This window comes from Carettochelys insculpta, chromosome 1 (genome assembly GCF_033958435.1).
Source record: "Carettochelys insculpta isolate YL-2023 chromosome 1, ASM3395843v1, whole genome shotgun sequence".
Classification (NCBI taxonomy): domain Eukaryota; kingdom Metazoa; phylum Chordata; order Testudines; family Carettochelyidae; genus Carettochelys; species Carettochelys insculpta.
Genome location: NC_134137.1, coordinates 76649302 through 76670442, shown reverse-complemented (window position 1 = coordinate 76670442; position 21141 = coordinate 76649302).

The following is a 21141-nucleotide window of genomic DNA, read 5'->3' as shown; positions in this document are numbered from 1 at the left end:
AGTCTTCATATTTGATCCCTGGCACATTCTTTTGAAAGAGAGGGGGCTAAGTGGACACTCTCTTTCAAAAGAGCAGATCACTCTTTAGATCCACTTTTTTTGTGTGAGCACAATCTTTTGAAAGAAGTTCTTTCAGAAGAGATCATCTTTCGAAGAGAGCTTCTTTCGGAAGATGTCTGTAGTGTATAGACATAGCCTTTCAAAGGAGAGCATCCACACAGTCCCCACTCTTCTGAAGGAATGGGCCAGGGATCAAAAAATCAGGAAAAATGAGGAATGCTTTTTTCTGAAAGAAGGGCCTTGAGGAGTATCTATACATTTTCTTTCAAAAGAAGCTTTTGAAAGAAGGGGCTCTTCCTGAAACGGGAGTGAAAGAGCATTTTTGAAAGGTGCACCACATTCCTTCAATTTACTTTTTGAAAAAATGATATTTTTTGTCCAAATGCTCCATTGGATCTTTCAAAAGAGACCCCTTCTTTCGAAAAAATTTTCAAAAGAGCTTGCTAGTGTAGATGCAGCCTAAGAGATGGTGAAATAATGTGATTCTGAAACTTCAATATATGGACAATCTAATTTTTCTGATATTGTTACAATTCAAATTGTGCAACTAATTGGAAAAAATAGTTTATTTGATGAATAGTACAGTTTTGTTTGTCCTCAACCTAAAAGTATTTGAAGATTTGACATTCATTGTACTAGCTAGTCACAAAATGACTACAAAAAGGAAGAAGTTCTCCTGCTGCTGATAAACTGACAGATATTTTGGACCATAAGCTTTCATGGGCAAAACCCCACTTCATTAGATGCATCTGATGAAGTGGGTCTTTGCCCGTGAAAGCTTATGCTCCAAAATATTTGTTAGTCGATACGGTGCCACAAAACTTGTTGTTCTTGAAGCTACAGACTAACATGGCTACCTCTCTGATACGTGCTGCTGCTATTACTAATATTTTCCTTGCCTTCCTATGTATACTTTCTAGTCCTGTGGCTAGGACACTCTACTGTGTTGCAGGACATGCCTGGTCAAATCCCTTGTCTATAGCAGACTTTTTCAATTCACACACACAAAAAAAAATCCATATTTGCTTTGATCCAACTCATATTGGAACTGATATCTATCTATCTATCTATCTAAACAAATTGTGGAAGCCTAGCATGGACAATCAACTCCTCTCTTCCTGAACAATTTCTATGACTCCACTGAATCACATCATGCTTCTGCACTCTAACTACTCACATGCAATAGTAGGCAGCATTAGAAGTGTAAGAAGTAACTAATAAAAAAGAATGAAAACACGTAACCGTATCAAACAATCTAACACTTGAAAGCAGGGAAAAACATTGTAATAAAATCAGTATTTTGTCATAATCAAAGCAATTAAATATAAGTGTTTCCTAGATAACTGTCTAGGCAGATATTATAAACTTACTAATGTTCCCTTCATTAATTCACCCTACCATGATTAGTTTGCTCATCTTCCATGTCAGCAGCTGACATACTGCATTCCACACACTGCATAGCATCTTTGGGTGTTGTAAAAATGTATGTGTCTCCTCCAACAACAATCTTTAGAGTACTGGGAACAATAAGACAGAATTAAAGCACAAAGACACTTTTTTGTCTGCGATAAAAGCTCTTCATCTTTTCACCAAGAGTTCAGAATAATCAGAGAAAAATCCCCCAAGTGCATCCTCATACTTTATTTTTCAAGCTAATTTTACTGCTTTTAAAATCAGGTTTCTGTCATATTTTCAAGTGGATGTATAAACAGCTATTTCCAACTCCCAGTCAGAAGAGGCATAATGACATTAAATTGAAGAAGGAATGGTAGAACCAGTGGGTCTAAAACTTACAGTAAGTATTGCCATACAATTTCATCCTACATGGTTCCCTCAGGGCATTGTAGAATTCTTTGCAATACAAATTTAGCATTTCATTTTATTGCCCAGTAGATCAATCTAGGGTTTCAAGACTTTTATTTTCCTTTGATACCATTTCTGTCAGATGCAGTAGAAAAAAATGTATATGGAAATACATATTTTGTCATCATTTTAACTTTTGCATTGTAAAGGGGGGAGGAATCTATCCTGAGAAACTTTAAAGTTTTCATTGTTTTTTGTTTTTTTTGTTTTGAGGGAGGTGTTGTTTGTTTGTTTTGTATTTTTGAGTATTAAACATTTCAAAGAGAATTTTTTTGCCCTCTCACACTGTTCCTAATGAAGAAGAACAGACTAAAGATCCCTTCATGGGGGAAAAAAAATGGACATGGGTTCCCCATTTATTTTTAATTTTGCTATTGGATGAGTGTTGCATAGCTATTATTGCGTGTGTCTTTTAAATCACTTATTTTATAGGACCGTGACAAACTTAGCAAAGATTGCTGACAAAATGATATCTCAAGACATTTTTTATTCAGACAAGGCTGTTGCAGCTGTTATTTCAAAATAGGGCTGCTATGTAGACATAACCAAATTGTTTTGTTAAAGACTCTATTGTAAATCTCTCTAGGGCTGTTTCTACACATGCCACTTTCCTCCAAAAGTGACATGCTAATAAATAGCCTGAAATATGCTAATGAGGTGCAGGTGCAATTTTCTGGTGCCTCATTAACATAAGGTCACATGATTTGGAGTCCCAAAGGTGTTCTTCCAGACTCCAAAAAAATGTGCAGAAGCGTGGCCCCTGGGGGGTCTTCCAGAAGGAAGTCCTCCTCCTGGAGGACCCTTTTTCCCCAAAATTTTCAGGAAGAAGGGGCCTCCAGAAGGAGGACTTCTTTCCGGAAGACACCCCCTGGGGGCCACTCTTCTATACATTGTTTTGGAATCCAGAAGAATGTCTTCCAGACTCCAAATCACATGACCTTATGCTAATGAGGCACCACAAATTTGCATATGTGTCTCATTAGCATATTTGGGCTGTTCATTAGCATGCCACTTTCGGAGGCATATCCTCCCAAAGTGGCATGTGTAGAAACATCCTTAGACAGTCAGAAAGGGGAGGAAAGGGTTACTAGCCACCCATGAATTGCACTCTAAACAGAAAGTTTTGTAACTGAATGGGAGGTCTTAGTACAGACATTAGATAATAAGTTGGTTTCAGTTTCAAAACATTTAACCAGATCAAAGTCCTGATTTCATTGACTTGGATGAAATTCTTTAGTGGAATTTATAACCAAATGGCCAGCCATCTCTTCAGATTTTTTTTGAGAATTTATAAGCATCAGCAATTTGTTTTATTAGTCTGCTGATATAACTAATTTGATTATTTAATTCCAATACACTACTGAACTAATTCACTGTTTTAATTTATTTGATATTTATATTTTTTCATTTTTTGTTTTGTAGTGTAAATAATAATTTAGCTTTCATTTTATGGTTTCCTTATTTTACTTTTAATATCATTAAAAATGCATAAAATGGATACTGAGTCAGATCTTTCAATAAGCAAAGATGTTCCAGAATTATTGAGGATATGGGTGAATATTTGTTATTCAACCCAAAATCCCAGCCCCCTTTTAGCCAATTGGTTTACATATATAGAACAATAGTCTCTTATTGTGAATATGAAATGAAAGGTATTTTTCTCTATTGATTTAAATTATGGGTCCAAGAACTGAAACTGTATTATCCATTTTAATTACCATTTCTTACAAATAAATCTCATGAACTTCTTGCTTTTCATCCTGAAAAGTTTTAAACTCAAATGCACTAGATTTAGGGTAACCATATCTCCCATGGTCACATACAGGATGGGAGTGGGAGGGAATGCTCCCCCTTCCCATTCTCTGAGCCTTGGGGATGTGACCAGCATTCCCCCAGCCTTCCTTGAGCCTTGGAGAAGGGGAAAGTCCCTAACCTGATGGCTTCCTCTGTTGAGGAGAGCATGTACTGACATACTGTATGTGCTCTCTGGCAGGCAACTGTGCCTGCACACCAAATATGGGTCAGTTAGTCCCTTTTATCAAATAAGTTGCGACACCTTTTTGGCATCCCAAATACAGGACTGTCCCACAGAAAACAGAATGGATGGTCACCTTAACTAGATTTTAGAGTAACAGAGAGGGAGCCATGCTAGTCTATATACTATCAAAACAAAAAAAGCAGTCAAGTAGCACTTTAAAGACTAACAAAATAATTTATTAGGTGAGCTTTCGTTGGACAGACCCACTTCTACAGACCATAGCCATAGCTCCCATGAAAGCTCACCTAATAAATTATTTTTTTTAGTGTTTGTTAGTATATTGTTATAGGTGTAAAATGAAAAGTTTTGCTCTTTTTGTAAATATGGCTTGTTCTATCTGTTAGACATTGTTTCCTGATCAAAACGTTTCTCTTTAAATCTAAAAATTACCTATGTAAGATCATCAAAAATTCTGCTATTGGCTAAACTTCAAACTGCAGGAAAAATAATAAATACCAATTTAAGGTATGAACAAAGCTTTGAATGATGAAATAACATTTTCTACTTCAACAATGTTAATAAAATAAAAATACTCCAAATAAGTGTTACTTCAGAGCAAGAAAAAGAAATAATATTTCATAGTCACTCACCTCTATAACAAAACAAAACAAAACAAACAAACAGACAAAAAACTGGAGGACTTAGGGAACTAGTTAAGTGGGAAGTAACAAAGCAACACTTTTTCACAAATGAGGGAAGAATATCCTCAAGGTTTTAAGACTAGATGAAATGAGACTTTTTACTTGTTTGGAAAGTTATGTCAAAATGAAAATGTTAACTTTGTTCAGCAATTTCCTGTAGAAAATTGATTGTTTTCACATAAAAAAAAAATCCTAACCCCTCCCCATACCAAAAGTGCTGGCAGATACGTTGACATAAAAGGTCTTTCTTTCCATTAAACATTCGAGCCTCAGACATACACTCTCCAGTTCTGTAAGAAAACTGGAAAGCTCAATATAACTGTCACATAAAAGAAGAGCAGAAAAAAAAAAAAGAGACCAAATTATATTGCAGGGCAAAATTCCATCTTGGAATCCAAATAGAAGAGACACTGTCCACTGCACCAATGCACATATGCACATAGTCCTCTTTTCAGGTGTAGATTGTGCTTTTTAAACCTCAGCCTTAAGGGAGTGGTTTGAGCCACATTGCCTGAGGGGTACTGACAAAAATATCATTCTGACAGCATCTTCAAGGAGCTGGGCTGTTCCTTAGGCATAGAAGATCAGCAATTGCTACACACACAGTGTGTTCTTTCAAACTCTCCAGGCCACTATAGATAAGTGAAATATAAATGAAATGGAAAGGAATAGGAGCACCTCTGGTGCTTATCACATTGTATGCAGCAACTGTGCAGCCATGAAAGATGAGTGAGGAAACTTCTGCTTCTACAGCTTTGAAGTTGCTAAAGCTTGTAGGAAAGTCAACATTTTCCCCCAAAAATTATTCATAGACAAACATTTGATTTTTTTGTCAGTTAAAATGTCAGTTTTCCACAGGAAATTGCTGTTTTATTTTTTTTAAGTTTGGAAGAAAGTGAAAAAATCTCATTTATGTGTGGTGAAAAGATCAATTTTCATTTCTATCTGAGAAAATACGAAACAATTTCAGGTTTTTGATACATTGTTTTCTTGTGCCCTTCTCTCTTTTTTATTTATTTGTATCCCACTGTGCTCTTCTTCAAAGTTGCTAATATAGACATTGCTAGGGTGAATAAGAAATTGGGATCCTTAGAGGAGGGATGAAATATTATAGTTATGGCTGTTTTCAGATACTTTGTATTTGGGTTTGTGGTGGATGCATAAGCACTTTCTAAGGGTTTTTTGTCTCAATAGCCAATTTGGAACCTCCTACTGGGGAGGACTCAGAGTATTAGGCTTGTATTAGTTACCTGCATGAAGTTTTTATTTTTCTCCAGATTTCAAGGACTCAGAATTTGAAAGTTCCTTTCTCTCTGTGACGCTGAAAATGATCTTCCCAGATTCCCATACTGTAGGGTGCAAGAGGACATTGTGACGGTCAAGAGTGCAGTCTGACTCCTCTGTGAACCCTCAGGAGAATTTCAAACAGACTAGTCTGTGCAAGGTGAAAAGCTGCAAAACAAGTATCCTGCCAAGGCGAACAGCTGCAAAACAAAGTACAATAGCCAAAACGTCAAGACTATGCTGGCAGTAGGCCACAAGAGATAGTAAGAGTAGTGCATAGGCAATTTTCAGCAATTTTATGTAAATGAGTTTAAGCTTTATTAGTTAGTGTTAGGAGGCCAGTTATAGAGCCACTCCCCCGAGCGAAGCTCTGACGCATCGGGTTTTCCCCCACTGGTGACTGCGGTGTTTCCGGGGCTCCCGTTGCAGGTGTCACACTTTCAATAAACCAAATATAGCACTCGCCTTCTGGGTGCAGCCTCGTTTCTGGGGAACCCGAGCCTGGTTGGTTACACATACTCTTTACCAATGTGCATTTACTGCTTCAGGAGATTCTGTTTCACGGTTACTGTACAGAATGGTGCACCCTATGATCTTGTCATCTAAATACATAGATGAAAGAGCTCTTTTATGTGAACAGAAAAATTTAGCGTCTGTGAAGAATTGGTTGACTGATTAATATTCTGCTGATGAACGAACCTCAAAAATACTATCTATCTCTTCCACATTTTTCTACCTAAATTATGTACCATTTTCAAAGTTACTGAGAAGAAACATCAGGTAAATTTTTCTCCATAAAACTTCCTATCATGAATGTTTCAGACTGTCACTTGGTCTAAAATATTTGAAAGTTCAGACACCTGTTTTTTTTTTCTTTTGGAGAAAGTGCTTCCTCACTTCAGAAGTAGCAGAAGTATGAACAGATCAAGAGAAATTAGTCTGCACGCTTTCAGCATGCATGAAAGCTGTGAAGCTGCTGAGGTGACAATGACAGCAGATTAATCTTACTTTATTTTAGCCAGCAGCAGGGAACGTAAATAACAAACCATGTAGCAAAAAAGCATAAAACAGCAGTTAGCAACAATTTTCATACTTTTCACTCTAATAAATCTGCCAATCACATAAAAAGGTTACAAGATCAAGAATTATTTTGTGAAGATTTTCTGTACGAGGATGTTATACAAAACAATTTGTTCTTCTAAGGAAAACTTTATTTATTTTGATTCAGTCAGGCACATGTGATAGATGAATATCAAATATGTCCCTTGAGTATGATAGCCATTGGTGAAATAAATCAGAACAAGAGGCCTTCCAGTCAGGTATCCTTTCTTTGTCAGTTACCAATAGTGGTATTTTGGAGGAAGATAAAAGAAAAACAACTAACTCTATGGCTATGTCTACACTTGCCCCCTTCTTTGAAAAGGACGTGGTAATCAGGGTGATGGAAGATTACTAATGATGTGCTGCAGTGAATACACAGCACTTCATTAGGCTAATTCTCTCTCACTGCAACTTTGAAGTGTCAAACTTTGAAGTGCTGGCATGCATGTAGCCATGGGCACTTCAAAGTGAAGCAAAGGCACTTCGAAGTAGCATGGGCATTTTGAAGTACCTGTGTCTACATGCATGCTGGCACTTCGAAATTTGACACTTTGAAGTTTCCATGCAGGAGAATTAGCCTAATGAAGTGCTGCATATTCACTGCACCACTTTATTAGTAATCTGTCATCACCCTGATTACCATGATTACCTTCGAAGTTGGGGGAAAGTGTAGACAAGCCCAAAATGTTCTCTGAAAAAAATTGCAGTAACTCACACTAGAACGGAAGAGAGTGACATCCAGTAACGGATAAAAACTAAGCTCTCAAGCATTAAAAATCCGCAAACAATGAAATTTAGCTTGATTATAAATGTGATTATTTGACATGTTTCAAGATGTTGTACATTGAACTTGCCAATCCCGTTACCTGTCAATCCCATTACCTAATTTTCAGTAGATAAGAGGTGCACATTTATCTTTTAGTAAATTCCCCCAAATGATTTTATAGGAAGACTATAACTATCAAGGGGACATGGGGCAGATGGTGATAGGCTAAAAAGGGAGAACCCTAGAAAGAACCAAGTGCAAGGGGTCATGCATTTTCCGCTATACGTGAGACTGGATTGTGCAAAGCATAAGCAAAATGGAAGAGGAGTTATATGTGCTTTACAAAGAGTAGAAAAACATAACTGATGACACAAAGCTGCTGAGGCAATTCAGGCTGGCCTCTTGACCAGAGATGACCACTCATCTGGATTTGGTTACATACAGATTCAAAGAGCAAGAAAGTAATATTATTTCATTCAATTTTAAACATCAGTTCAAGAAGGTTCCTTTCCCAGATACTTCTCCACTGTTTACAGTTAAAAAAGAATAATCTTCCTGGGCTACAAACTCTGAAACCCTGGTCTTTCTGCTCTGATTTTTTCTAGTTTGTTTTTGTTTGCTTGTTTATTTTCTGGAAGATACATAGTGTACCTTTGGCACCCCATGAAGGAAATTGACTATGTACTGAACCAAGTGTTGGAATGATTTCAGTGTCTCTGATGGAATTACACCTTCTCTATGCCCCTGCCAAATGACTTGTTTCAGGGAACCAACATTAATTTGGTAAATGTGAGAGGCTGTATTTTTTTCATAAAATGACATACACATTTAGGATATCCCACAGGTCTGGTTAGATGTCTCACACAAAACAATTTTCTACTACCAACACTGTAAATGAATTTGCTTGTTAAGTGGTGTTGCTTTCTGCCTTTTCTTGAAACAGGAGTACAAGTTAATATATTCTTCCCTTCATTAGCCTTTTTTGTCTCTAAATTCTTAGGTATCTATGTTGGGTGAATGTGTTTCTCCACACTTTGGAAGCTGAATCAAACAATTCAGTTTCCTTGGCTTAGGCATTGTAGAATGACATTTCTCCTTTTACCATTGTCTATCACTTTATGAGGGAAAAGGTAGGTTCTACACTGCCCTCCTTCCCGGAATGTGTCATAATAAGGGTGATAAATATGAAAGTGGTAGCAATAATGACAACATTATTACCTATATAGTAATTTTATGAACATTATATGTGACCTAGGCAGTCAGGGGATGTTATTTTTAGTGGGCTGTTAAAAGATCCTGGAGTGTAATTTATATTGGACAAAGGACAAAGTCACACAACTATGTTAAGAGGTTTGGAGGCTAGAGATCAAAAGAGTTACAAATAAATTAAAATGTGTTTTGATCCCTGCAAAAGGGGATGATTTGGTGACTTGTCAGGGTGCTGTCTGTGAGTTTGGCCAGGGAGACAAGCTGATGGGGGAAAGGGAAAGAGAGAAAAAGAGAGAGAGAGAGAGAAACTCTACTGAGGGAGCCTAAAGAAATCCCAGATCCAGGGAATGATAAATCTTAGGGAAAATCTACATATGTGCCATGTGATTCTTTTTCTTTCTACAAATCTGTCTGTCACTGCTTATCGTTACCTTTTCCTTGAACAGGTATCTGAGCCTAAGTCAGATCTAGTGAAGTAAATCATAGCTAATATCAGGGAACTGTCACACAGGACCTGGCATGAGTGTGGGAGAATCATATGACAGCTAAAGGCCTGAGTTCTGGCTGATAGTGTGAACATTATAACACGCAAAGGAGTCAGAGTGCAATTTACCTAGTGGCATGAGTGAGTCTGTATTGGAAATTAAATTGATCTGAAGAAGTGGATCTATCCCACAAAAGCTCATCACCGAATAAATCATTTTGTTAGTCTTTAAAGTGCTACATTTTTGCTACTTTGTTTTGCCTGTAAAAAGTTAAACCAGGAGAAAGTGGGTTCATTGCTGGCAAGCATCCAGGTGAGCCGTTGGGAAGAGAGAGGGGGATTGTTGAATTGAAGTAGTTACCTGCTGAGGGGTCTTCCGTGTGGCCAGAGAAGAGAGACACAGAGTTATTTAAACCTGAGTGGGCTTAAAACAGAAATTCAGTAAATATCCAGGCCTCAAGGAAATCTTGTCATACAGATATGTAGGAGAAATAAAATGTTTGGTCAGATGTGATCAGGTTATTTTTTTATTTTGGGTTTGCTGAAGGACTTCTCAAGCTTGCTCATATATCCTTTCTACCCTCCTTTTAAGCTGAATCCCAGGGCAGTAAATCTCTGCAATTTAACTTACCTTTTTTTAAGTTCCTAACACCTAGCAATCAAACATGCTTTATCACACAAAACTTTTGTTTTATTAATAAATCACTTTTTAAGGCAATGATTTGATTCCTGTGTCTTAGAGAGGGGTCTGTGTATATGTCAGCTGTTAGACTGCAGCTTAATTTCTTTCCCGTTTTTCAAGCTGTCTCCTAAGAGAGCATTCAGAGTTTGGGGTTACCACGCAGGGACACACCCTATGTGTGTCTTCTTGGGTTTTAAACAGATTTTTTTTTCACTTGGGTAGTGGCAACTACCTCCCAGAGTCAGGAAATCTGTGACCATGTGAAGTTTTTAAGCAAAAGCCTACAGAGGTAAGATATTTTATGGTTTCTTGTGTGCCCTCACCTTGGCTGCATCGACACTATGAGATAAATTCAAATTTCAAGGCTTTAGCTTGATATTAAAACAAGACTGTCTTCACGTGTAATACTGTTAACTTGATTTATTGAGATGTAATACCGCTCATAAAATATTGTATTACGGGATGGGTGTAGTGTCTATTTTGAATTTAAAATCTCGAATCAAGGCAAGTGTGGAATTACCATGTCCTTCATTTGAATTTGTTAACCTCCAAAAATGTCTGGTATGTATCCCATAAAGCTATGTGGTGACCCTCCAAGTATGGCCACTTCTTTGGTAACCTGCAGAAGCATGGGAATTTGCATATTTTTTTAACATGCTTCCTGCTCCTTTACATTGACCTGTAGCAGCCAGTGGGTGCACCATTCCCCACCCCACAATGTGGTTTTCAGGCTTTGCATGGGTTCCCCCTCCCCAGCTCCCTTTCCTGCTACCATTTCTTTTCAATTTTCATGACTCCCCCGACACCACACTGCTGCTGGGCTATGCTGTGCTTTTCCCATGCCATGTCCCTTTCCTCCAGCATTTCTTTGCCTTTTCCTGTGCCCCCACAGCACCCTGTGGCTGCCGGGCTTTGCTGGGCATTTTCCCTCCAAATTCCCCTTCTCCTAGTGTTTCTTTAGATGTTTCCAGGACTCCCTAATGCCATGCAGCTGACAGGCTCTGCTGTGCTTTTCCCCTCCCATGTCTCTTTACATCCTGCCTTTCTTTGGCTATTTTTTTTACATTATTTTTACTGTGCAGCAAACCCCCATATGCAGCCATCCATTTTTGACTGCCACAGGACACCCGGCCATGACACCTGGAAGCTGCCCCTGCTTTGCAGACCTTTGCATTCCCACCAAAAGAGGACAATTGCTTACAATTTACCAAGTCCACAAAGCAATGTGCTGGATAAGTAATGGCAGGTGAGGTACAGTGAATTGCACGCTTAAGCTGCGTCTACACGTGCACGCTACTTCGAAGTAGCGGCACCAACTTCGAAATAGCGCCCGTCGCATCTACACGCGTCGGGTGCTATTTCGAAGTTAACTTCGACGTTAGGCGGCGAGACGTCGAAGTTGCTAACCTCATGAGGAGATAGGAATAGCGCCCTACTTCGACGTTCAACGTCGAAGTAGGGACCATGTAGACGATCCGCGTCCCGCAACGTCGAAATTGCCGGGTCCTCCATGGCGGCCATCAGCTGGGGGGTTGAGAGATGCTCTCTCTCCAGCCCCTGCGGGGCTCTATGGTCACCGTGGGCAGCAGCCCTTAGCCCAGGGCTTCTGGCTGCTTCTGCGGCAGCTGGGGATCTATGCTGCAGGCACAGGGTCTGCAACCAGTTGTCAGCTCTGTGGATCTTGTGTTGTTTAGTGCAACTGTGTCTGGGAGGGGCCCTTTAAGGGAGCGGCTTGCTGTTGAGTCCGCCCTGTGACCCTGTCTGCAGCTGTGCCTGGCATCCCTATTTCGATGTGTGCTACTTTGACGTGTAGACGTTCCCTCGCTGCGCCTATTTCGATGTTGGGCTGAGCAACGTCGAAGTTGAACATCGACGTTGCCGGCCCTGGAGGACGTGTAGACGTTATTCATCGAAATAGACTATTTCGATGTTGCAACATCGAAATAAGCTATTTCGATGTTGGCTGCACGTGTAGACGTAGCCTTACTGTCCCATCTTCAGTAACCCATGTGTCCTTCAAAAGCATACTTTCAATGAAAGTAAACACAGAGACACATTCATTGCACTTCAAAGCACAGTAATTGTATCTTAATTTTGACCTTCATTTTCCAGACCCAGTGCCCAGTGTTGCAGAGAAAACCAGAAGACATAAGAAATGCAAACAAGATCTGATCCTGAGTCACATGGAAAACACTGAGGCAGAGCACAAGAACCTGAGAAAGGACACTGCTCAGTGGCATCGCAGTACAGCTGAGTGGTGTTAGAGTCTAACTTTAACTAGAGAATAGTAACAGAGAGTAAGCCGTGCTAGTCTGTACACTATCAAAACAAAAAGCAGTCAAGTAGCACTTTAAAGACTAGCAAAATAGTGTATTAGGTGAGCTTTCATGGGACAGACCCGCTCCAGCAGCAGCAATTATCAAAGATCAATGAGGCCACAGCAAAGCAGACTGAGATTGTGGCAAAGCTCATGAAGGCCATTACTGAGCAGATAGAGGTCCTGTGCTCCCTGCTGCAGCTTCACAGGGACTCCCAACTCAGCAGGGCATTGGCTGGTGCCGTGTGGGCTGGAGTCCCCTGAGGAAAGGTTGCCCACGCCCCCATTGTCACTATCGCTGAATGCAGGGAGGGAGGGCAAGGCTGCCCTGCTGCTCCAGCTCCAATAGCCCTAAAAGACTTTTCAAGCACCCTCGAGAAGTCTTCTTTTCTCAGCCATTTAAACCTCTCCTAGCCCCAAAATAAAATCATTCCTTTGAGCTCAGTATGATTTCTTGCTCTGCAGGAATATGGGGAGGGGGAACACTAAACAAAACAGGTGGGCGGTGGGGTAAGTGCCAATGAAACTCCCTTGTCCACAGCAGATACGCAGCTGGGGGAACTGGGTGGGTGGAGGGAGGGTGAGTGCCACTGAAGGCACAACTGGCCACTGATACTCCCTGGTCTACAGCAGATGAGCGGCTGAGAGAACTAAGTGGGTGGGAGTGGGCACTGAAGGCACAGCTGCCCACCACATGCATTCTATTTACTGAAACTTAACCCTCTCCCACTAAGCAAGAGCATTCATTCATTACGGTATGGTTTGATTTATTGGAATTATGGCAGAGACTGAGAATGGCCACTGGTGGATTGCAGTGTAAAGTCTCCCATCTTGATTCACATATGTTTTGCACAATTGTGTACACTGCAATAACGGTGGGGACATTAGCTTCAGAAACATCCAAAGGGGTCGATAAACAGCTGAACCTCACTTTCAAATGTTCAAAAGCACATTCCATGATTATTTCACACCTGTTCAGTCAGTGATTAAAGTTTCTTTGCTGGGGTCCAGGGCTTCTGTGTAGGGTTTCATCAAGCAGGGAAGCAGAAGGTAAGCAGAGTTGCCCAATATAGCAATGGGCATCTCCACATCATCAATCTTGATTTTCCAATCAGGGAAAAAATTCCATCCAGGAGCTTTTGGTATAGTCCTGGATCTTGGAATACGCATGCGTCATAAAACTCCGCCATGAAGCCACTGAGAGCTCCATGCCAGTCCCAAGCATGGATGAAGGAGCAGGGTTGGTCAGCTGTGTGTCGATGCGCTGACCGTCAAACAACAATATGAATGAAATCTGATGCCACTACAAACAAAAGTTAAAAGATGCCGGCTCAGACGTCGCCCGGATAAACGAGGTCCGCAATACCAATTGAGCGATCGGGGTTGGGTCGGTAAGTTGTCTACCAAAAGAAAATTACACCCAACACATATGCTATCCATTAGAACATGGAATGTCCGAACACTGTGGGCAACTGGAAAATTAGAGCTGTTTTGGATGGGAATGGAGAGATATTGATGTGATATACTTGGACTGGCACACATGCGTTGGATGGGATCAGGAGAGATATGTGGTTGCATTTGAAGTCATTTGGTCAGGAAATGAAACAAAGCATGAAGGAGGAGTTGGATTCCTTCTTAGCAAAACAGCTAGAAGAGCATTATTAGGCTACAAACTGGTGAGTGCAAGAATGATGGTCACGGGATTCGAAGCAAAACCGTTCAACATCTCAGTCATTCAGGTGTATGCACCCATGTCGGACAGTACGGAGAAAGAGATTGAGCTATTTTATAAATACTTGACAAAGACGGTGGAGGAGATACATAGGAAAGATGCTTTGATCATCGGAGGAGATTAGAATGAGAAGGTTGGAACAGATAATGAAGGTTGGGAGAGAGTCATGGGAAGGTTTGGATATGGAGAAAGGAACGAATGAGGTGAGAAACTGTTAGAGTTTGCTACAGAGCAGGAGATGGTGATTTGCAACATGACATTCCAGCAAAAGAACTGTAGGAAGTGGACATGGCGATTGAATGACGAGAAGTCCAAGAACATGATAGATATGATTTTGAAAAGAAAAAGATGGATAACGTAAGTACAGCAGTGCCAAACTTTCCAAGGAGCGGATATAGACTCAGACAACAATCTAGTGATCGTAAACATCAAGATAAAACTCAAAAGAAAATGTAAGACACAGTTCAAGAAAAGGAAGAGATGTGGTGACGCTATGTGAGGAAGAAACAGGGAATGCATACAGAACAGCACTCAAAGAGATGATTAAGAATATTGCCACAGAGAAAGACCTAGATGAGAAAGTTTCAGGGATAGCCATCACTATAGAAGAGGCAATTGAGCAGACTGTTCCAGAAGAAGAAAAGATCAATAAGAAGTGGATTACCAGAAGACACTGAAATTCGTTCAAGAGAAAAGAGAGTTGAAGATCAGAAGAGATGTTTCTGAGATGGCAAAACATCAATATAGGATGAAATGCAATGAGGTAAGGAAAGCAGCCAGAAAGGATAAGGAGAAATGGCTAGAGGAGCAGTGTGAAGATATCAAGAGGTATTACAGTGAATGTAAGACCAGGGAGGTGTATAAGACAATTAGGAATAGTAACAGGAAATGGCAACTGAAGCAGATGGTGATCAAAGATGAGAACAAAGAAGTGCTCATGAACAGGGAGAAGATTGTGCAGCGATGGATGAGATATTGCACTGATCTATACAAAGCACAGTTGGACCCGAGTGTCTCAGAGAAACTGATTGAAGAATTGAAAGAGATATCTTCTCTGAGCGTTGAGAGCAAGACGATATTTCAAAGGAGGAAGAAGAAAAAGCAGTGAAACGACTAAAAAACAAGAGCCCTGGAAATGATAAGATCATGGGATAGATGATCAAATATGGTGGAGAAAGCATGATTCAGGAAACACACCGACTATGTAATACAACATGGAAAGAAGGGATGGCACCTAAGGAATGGACAAGATCTGAGCTAGTGACAATACCCATGAAAGGAAGTACATTGGAGTGAAAGAACTACAGAACGATTGCCCTAATGAGTCATCTACGGAAGGTGCTTATGATGATACTGACTAAGAGATTAAGATCGCAGATAGAAGAACATATAGCAGACGAGCAAGCAAGGTTCAGAAAAGATAGAAATACCATACAGCATATTTTGGCACTGAGACTGATAGTGGAGAAAGCTTGACGAAAGAACAAAAACATATACACTTGCTTCATCGATATTCAAAAGGTATTTGACAGTATAGATCAGAAAGTGACTTGGGTGGTGCTGGAGTCATACTGAGCGGATAGCAGACTAATATGGTTGTTGAAAGATATCAATGATAATGAGGAGGCAGTGGTGAGAACATGCGGGGAGTTGGGAAGTTGATTTAAACAAAATAGAGGTACGAGACAAGGAGATCCAATATCGCCAAGTATCTTCATCACACATCTGGAGAGAGCGATGGACAAAATCAAGAAAGAGGTAGAAGGGAAGCAGTACAGACTGATTATGAACATCGATAAAACAAAAACAATGGTATTTGGAGATAAGGAAATAGGAAGGAAGACCATTGTACATGGTATTGAACTAGAAAATGTAGAGAACTTCACATATCTGGGGAGCAACATAATGTATGGTCGAGACTGTAAGAAGGAAATAGCGACTAGAATAGAAACAGGAAGAGCCAGTTTGAAGGCAATGGAAAAGATCTGGAAAAGCAAAGCAATTAGCTTAAGAATGAAGCTGGGAATCTTGAAAAAGTGTGTATTCAGCAGCATGTTGTATGGATGTGAGACATGGGTAATAACAAAAGATTTGAAAAGAACGTTGGCATTCAAAAGGAGTTGTTATAGAAAGATTCTGAAAATAGGATGGATGCAGAAGGTTACCAATGAGGAATTATATAGGAAGATACAGCCGAAAGATACCCTGCTGCAGAAGGTTATAAAATGAAGCTACAACTATTTGGACATATTTGCAGAATGAACAATAAATGAAAAATCAAGACCCTAGTATTTGGCAGAAAGGATGGTTCAAACAGGAGAGGCAGGCCACAGAGAATAGATAGATGATGTAGTAGATTGGTGCGGAGCTCGTCTACAGAAACTAAGCCACTCTGCACTGGATAAGGAAAGATGGAAGGAAATAGTGAGAGAGGCATCAGACACCAACGAGTGCTGAGCCCACGGTTATTGATGATGATGATCATCATCATCATGTGTCATGAACACTGCCTGACCAGCCAACGCTGATACAGGTAAAATTACCTTTGTGATCTACTAACCCCTGCAGGACCAAGGAGAAGTACCCCTTTTGATTAATATACTTTGATGACAGGTGGGCTGCAGCCATGATGGGGATGTGCATGCCATCTTTTGCCCCATCACACTTAGGAAAGCACTGGACAGCAAAGCCATCCACTATGGCCTGCACATCTCCCAGGATCACAGTCTTCCTGAGGAAACACCGACAGATTGCATAGACCATCTCCATCACCACAGACCCCACTGTAGATCTACCCACCCCGACCTGATTTGCCACTGACTGCTAAATGTCAGCAGCTGCAAACTTCGGCAGTGCAATTGCCACTCACTTCTGAATCGTTAAAGTCTTCCTCATTTGGACATTGCTGTGTTTCAGCGCATGTGCCAGCCCATCACAAAATTCCATAAAGGTGGACTTGCACATGGAAAAGTTCTTCACCCACTGCTGGTCATCCCAGGACTCCAAACTGATGTGATCACACCAGTGTGTGCTGGTCTCTCAAGTCCAAAACTGTCACTCCACTGTCAGCAATTCAGTCGTGACAGCCACCAGCTCTGAGTTCTTGGACCACAGTTGGAACAATTGCTGTTCAAAGCCATCCTCCTCCTCCTCCTCCTCCTCATCAGCAACAGCACCACCACCAGTAGGATAGCCAAGCATCACTGAGATTTGGAATTGAAGGACAAATTGTGTGACAGCTGCTGTGGTTGCTGAAATGATTTGTTGGTGCATTTGTGGATCCATGCTTGCTCTGTTATGCTGCAGCAAGAAATGTCACAATCTTCAGCTCTTTTTTCACACGGTTAGTGATGCAGTGAATTCTGGGACACTGCTTGGAATTCTGGAATACCAACATGAAACACCCACAAGCAACAGGGGCTAAGGCACTGTAGGATAAGTACCCACAATGAACAGCTCAGGCTGTTGAACTTGCACTGGTCAATGGGGATGCAGAAATGTGACACAGCAAAAAGAAGGGTGAAATTTCGAGAAGCTTTGTGGACACTTTATTCGAATTCATAATATTGAGGTTAAGTATTTGAATTTATTAAATATTTAATTTATCTTATAGCGTGGATGCAGCACTTCTGCAATCAGAATGTCAGAGTGGGGAAAAGCATGGACACCTAGTATCTGTGATAACTAGCTCAAAGGGAGGGGAGCCCTACCCTTCCATATGTCAATGATAATAATAGTCTACAAGGTATCCAGACAGCTAGTATTACCTCAGACTGAGTTCATTTCCTTTCTGTCTATATCTGCCTCTTTCATTCCCAAGGTTTCTGCCTGCCCCAGAGCTCCTGGACTGGGATAGCCTGGTCCCACAATAGTCTCCAGCTTTAAAGGACTAGTATATCCCATTACAGACCCCTCATTAGAATGCTGGCAGCACAACCCTGACCTAACTGACTTTACTGTCAGTAAATTCCTTTTGAACTTTAGTCACTGTCTCAATTTCTGCTGCAACTCCTTCCCACCATCTGTTTCGCTCACAATGCTCTTCTAGTCTTCAGGGCTTTATCTGACATGAAGTGCTCCAGAGTACTTCCAAACACTGGCAAAGCTCAGCAGAGCAGAGGATTGCTCCTTTTGGGCTCAACAAGGAGTGACAGGAGCAGCACTGTAAACTGAAACTGCCTAATAATACCCAGAGAGAATCTATGTGTACAGAACAGAAAGGGAAGCTGGTTGTTTAGGGATGTTCTGACATAGGAAAAGACTGATGGAAGTTTGGGATGGCCGGGGGGCCTGGTGGTGACACAGAGATCTTGAGGAGTAAATGGACTGATGTATCACACGCAGATAGTGCCTCTCCAGCAAGTGCTCAGTGTTTTTATTTTGTCTAACATAATAACTGCTTTCATAAATTATTATTAATGATTATTATTTGCAATTGAAATTAGTAGAACTCCAAGCAGGCACAAAACCCTGCCTTTGTGGAGCATCTGCACCAACAGCCTTTGCTTGCTCTGTCAATAACAGCCCAAGGCAGTTCTAGAGTATTTAATTTCCTGTTGCTGTTGTTTTTTTTAATTCCACTGATGTGCCAAAAAATATCAACATTTGAAACACTGTATTGCCAATTAAGCAGCTGAGCGAATGGGAAGACAGGGGTTTGAAGTGTGCAATATTCTATTTTTATACAGAAAGAGAGGTGCCATTATAAGGGAGAGAAGCAAAGCAGAACTCTCCCATCTCACCTCCAAAACATTCAGAACTTTACAGTTTATTCCCTCACTTATTTTTAGTCACTAGATACAAGCAGATTAACAATGGTTAGGTTACAGATGAGTTGAAAATGGTGCATATCGTGCTCATGGGTAATGTCTCATGGTTTCCCTGTGATCCCCTGTCCATCTGTGTCCACCTTTGGTATCTTACATTATACTTAGTTTGCAAATTATTTGGGGAAAAGACCATATTTTTGTTCTGTGTTTGTACAGTGCCCAGCACAGTCGAATGCTAGTCCATCATTGAAATTTCTAGTGCTACTGGAAATAAATACCCTGCATCATTGTCTTACACTAATCCTCTGAAGCCTGTAGTATACTTAGAATCACCATTCATCATTTGGTAATAGCATCCCCTTCTCTAAAGCTTCTAATTATTTCTCAAGTTCTTTTTATGAAAAATGTTCTATTTCAGTGTCCAAATAAATAACTCAGAGTTAATTGCTACAAAGTGGTTTATGAAAGAAAGAAGACATTAATATTTATATGATGAGTAAAAGGGTCTGAACCTAACTATTTTAAAAGAAATTGTGATTATATTAATGGAAACCTTTGAGAACGTTAATTTGATGCCATACTTATGGAGTTCAAAGTAGTAATCAATTATTTAGACTTCACCACATCAAAGCGAATACTAAAGTTTGAAACTGAGATGTCATGTATTCTTGCAGGCTTGCCCTCAACAGCATTCCAAAACCCTACAGCAACCAAGAGACAGACAATTATCATCATATGTGATATACCAATGGGTGTTTAAAAGCCTTCGTGCAACAAAAGTGCAAGTCTAAAGTCCTGTACATCAAACACATACAAGACTATTATATATGATCATAGGGTTGGAACAAAACTCGAGAGATCATGAAGTCCAGCACCATGTGAAAAGGCAGAAGCAAATAAACCCAGACCTTCCCTGACAGGTGTATGCCCAGCCTGTTCTTAAACATTGACAGTAATGAGAATTTCACAACCTTCCTGGTGAATCTATTGGAGTGATTAACTGCCCTTGTAATTACGAAGATTTTTCCCCCTAATTTCATACCTAAAGCTCCCTAGCTGCAGATTAAGCCCATTATTCCTTGTTTTTCCTTCAGTGGACACCATCCTCTTTGTAAAAACCCTTAACATTTTTAAAAACTCCATTAGGCTCCCTTCAGTCTTCTTTTCGGAAGATGGAATGTATTTAGTTTTTGCTTGTTCGTTCGTTTGTTGTTGAATCTCGACTAATAGCTTCAGTTTTTTTAATCCTTTTTCACTTTTGGTGACTCTCCTCTGAACTCTCTCCAGTTTTCCTGCATTGTGTCACACTGAAATGGACATAGTATTCCATCTGAGGCTGCACCACAGCTGAACAGTGCAACACAATTATCTGCTGTGTCTTAAATATGGCACTCCTCTCAACAGACCAGGCTTTTTTTGCAAATGCATCACATTGCTGACTCAGAGAAGCAGCTATCCATGTTCTACAGAAAATCTCTTCCATTACTACACATTTCTGATTCTTCTCCAGAACAAGTTCCTCATACACACTGGAAGAAGCAGTGGTCCTGTGTTAAAAATATCATACAATTATATAATTAAGTACTTTGCCATAATGCATATGTATAAGCAGAATAACGTTGCATACACAACTTTATTTTTGCCTTTTCCTAACTTTTCAGGGCTTGATTTTACACATTTATTAGCTAGGAAATTGTTTTAAAAAAAGAAACCCAAAATGAATTTACCCCTCCTCTGAAATAGCATTGTGTGGCATTATTTACACTAACATACATTATTCTCAGGGTTGCAAGCTTTATATGCACTACACCTATCTTTGCCACTTCAGTGAATTCAATAACTGATAACAGCAATAAGTTGAAATCCACTCTGTGGATGAGTGGAGTGAGGAAATATGCCAGTGAGTTTCATGGATACTTTCTGACAGCAGAGAAAGTCATGAAGGTGGGGTTGCATTCCAGGTTCTGGAGGACAGTGTGTTGTAAATGGAATAGACTCTTCTGCTCTTTCTCTCCAAGGTTGCCATGTTTTGCCCTGTTCCTCCCCCAACCTCTTCTTCTCCATCTTGTCTTTTCCCATCCCTGACTCCTTTCCAGGCCCATCTCAGCTTTCCACCTGCATCCAGCTCATAGCTAGATCTATGGCCTCTCCTCAAGTCCTTGTCTCCCCTGTTTCCCCAGTCCCAGTTTCCTTTT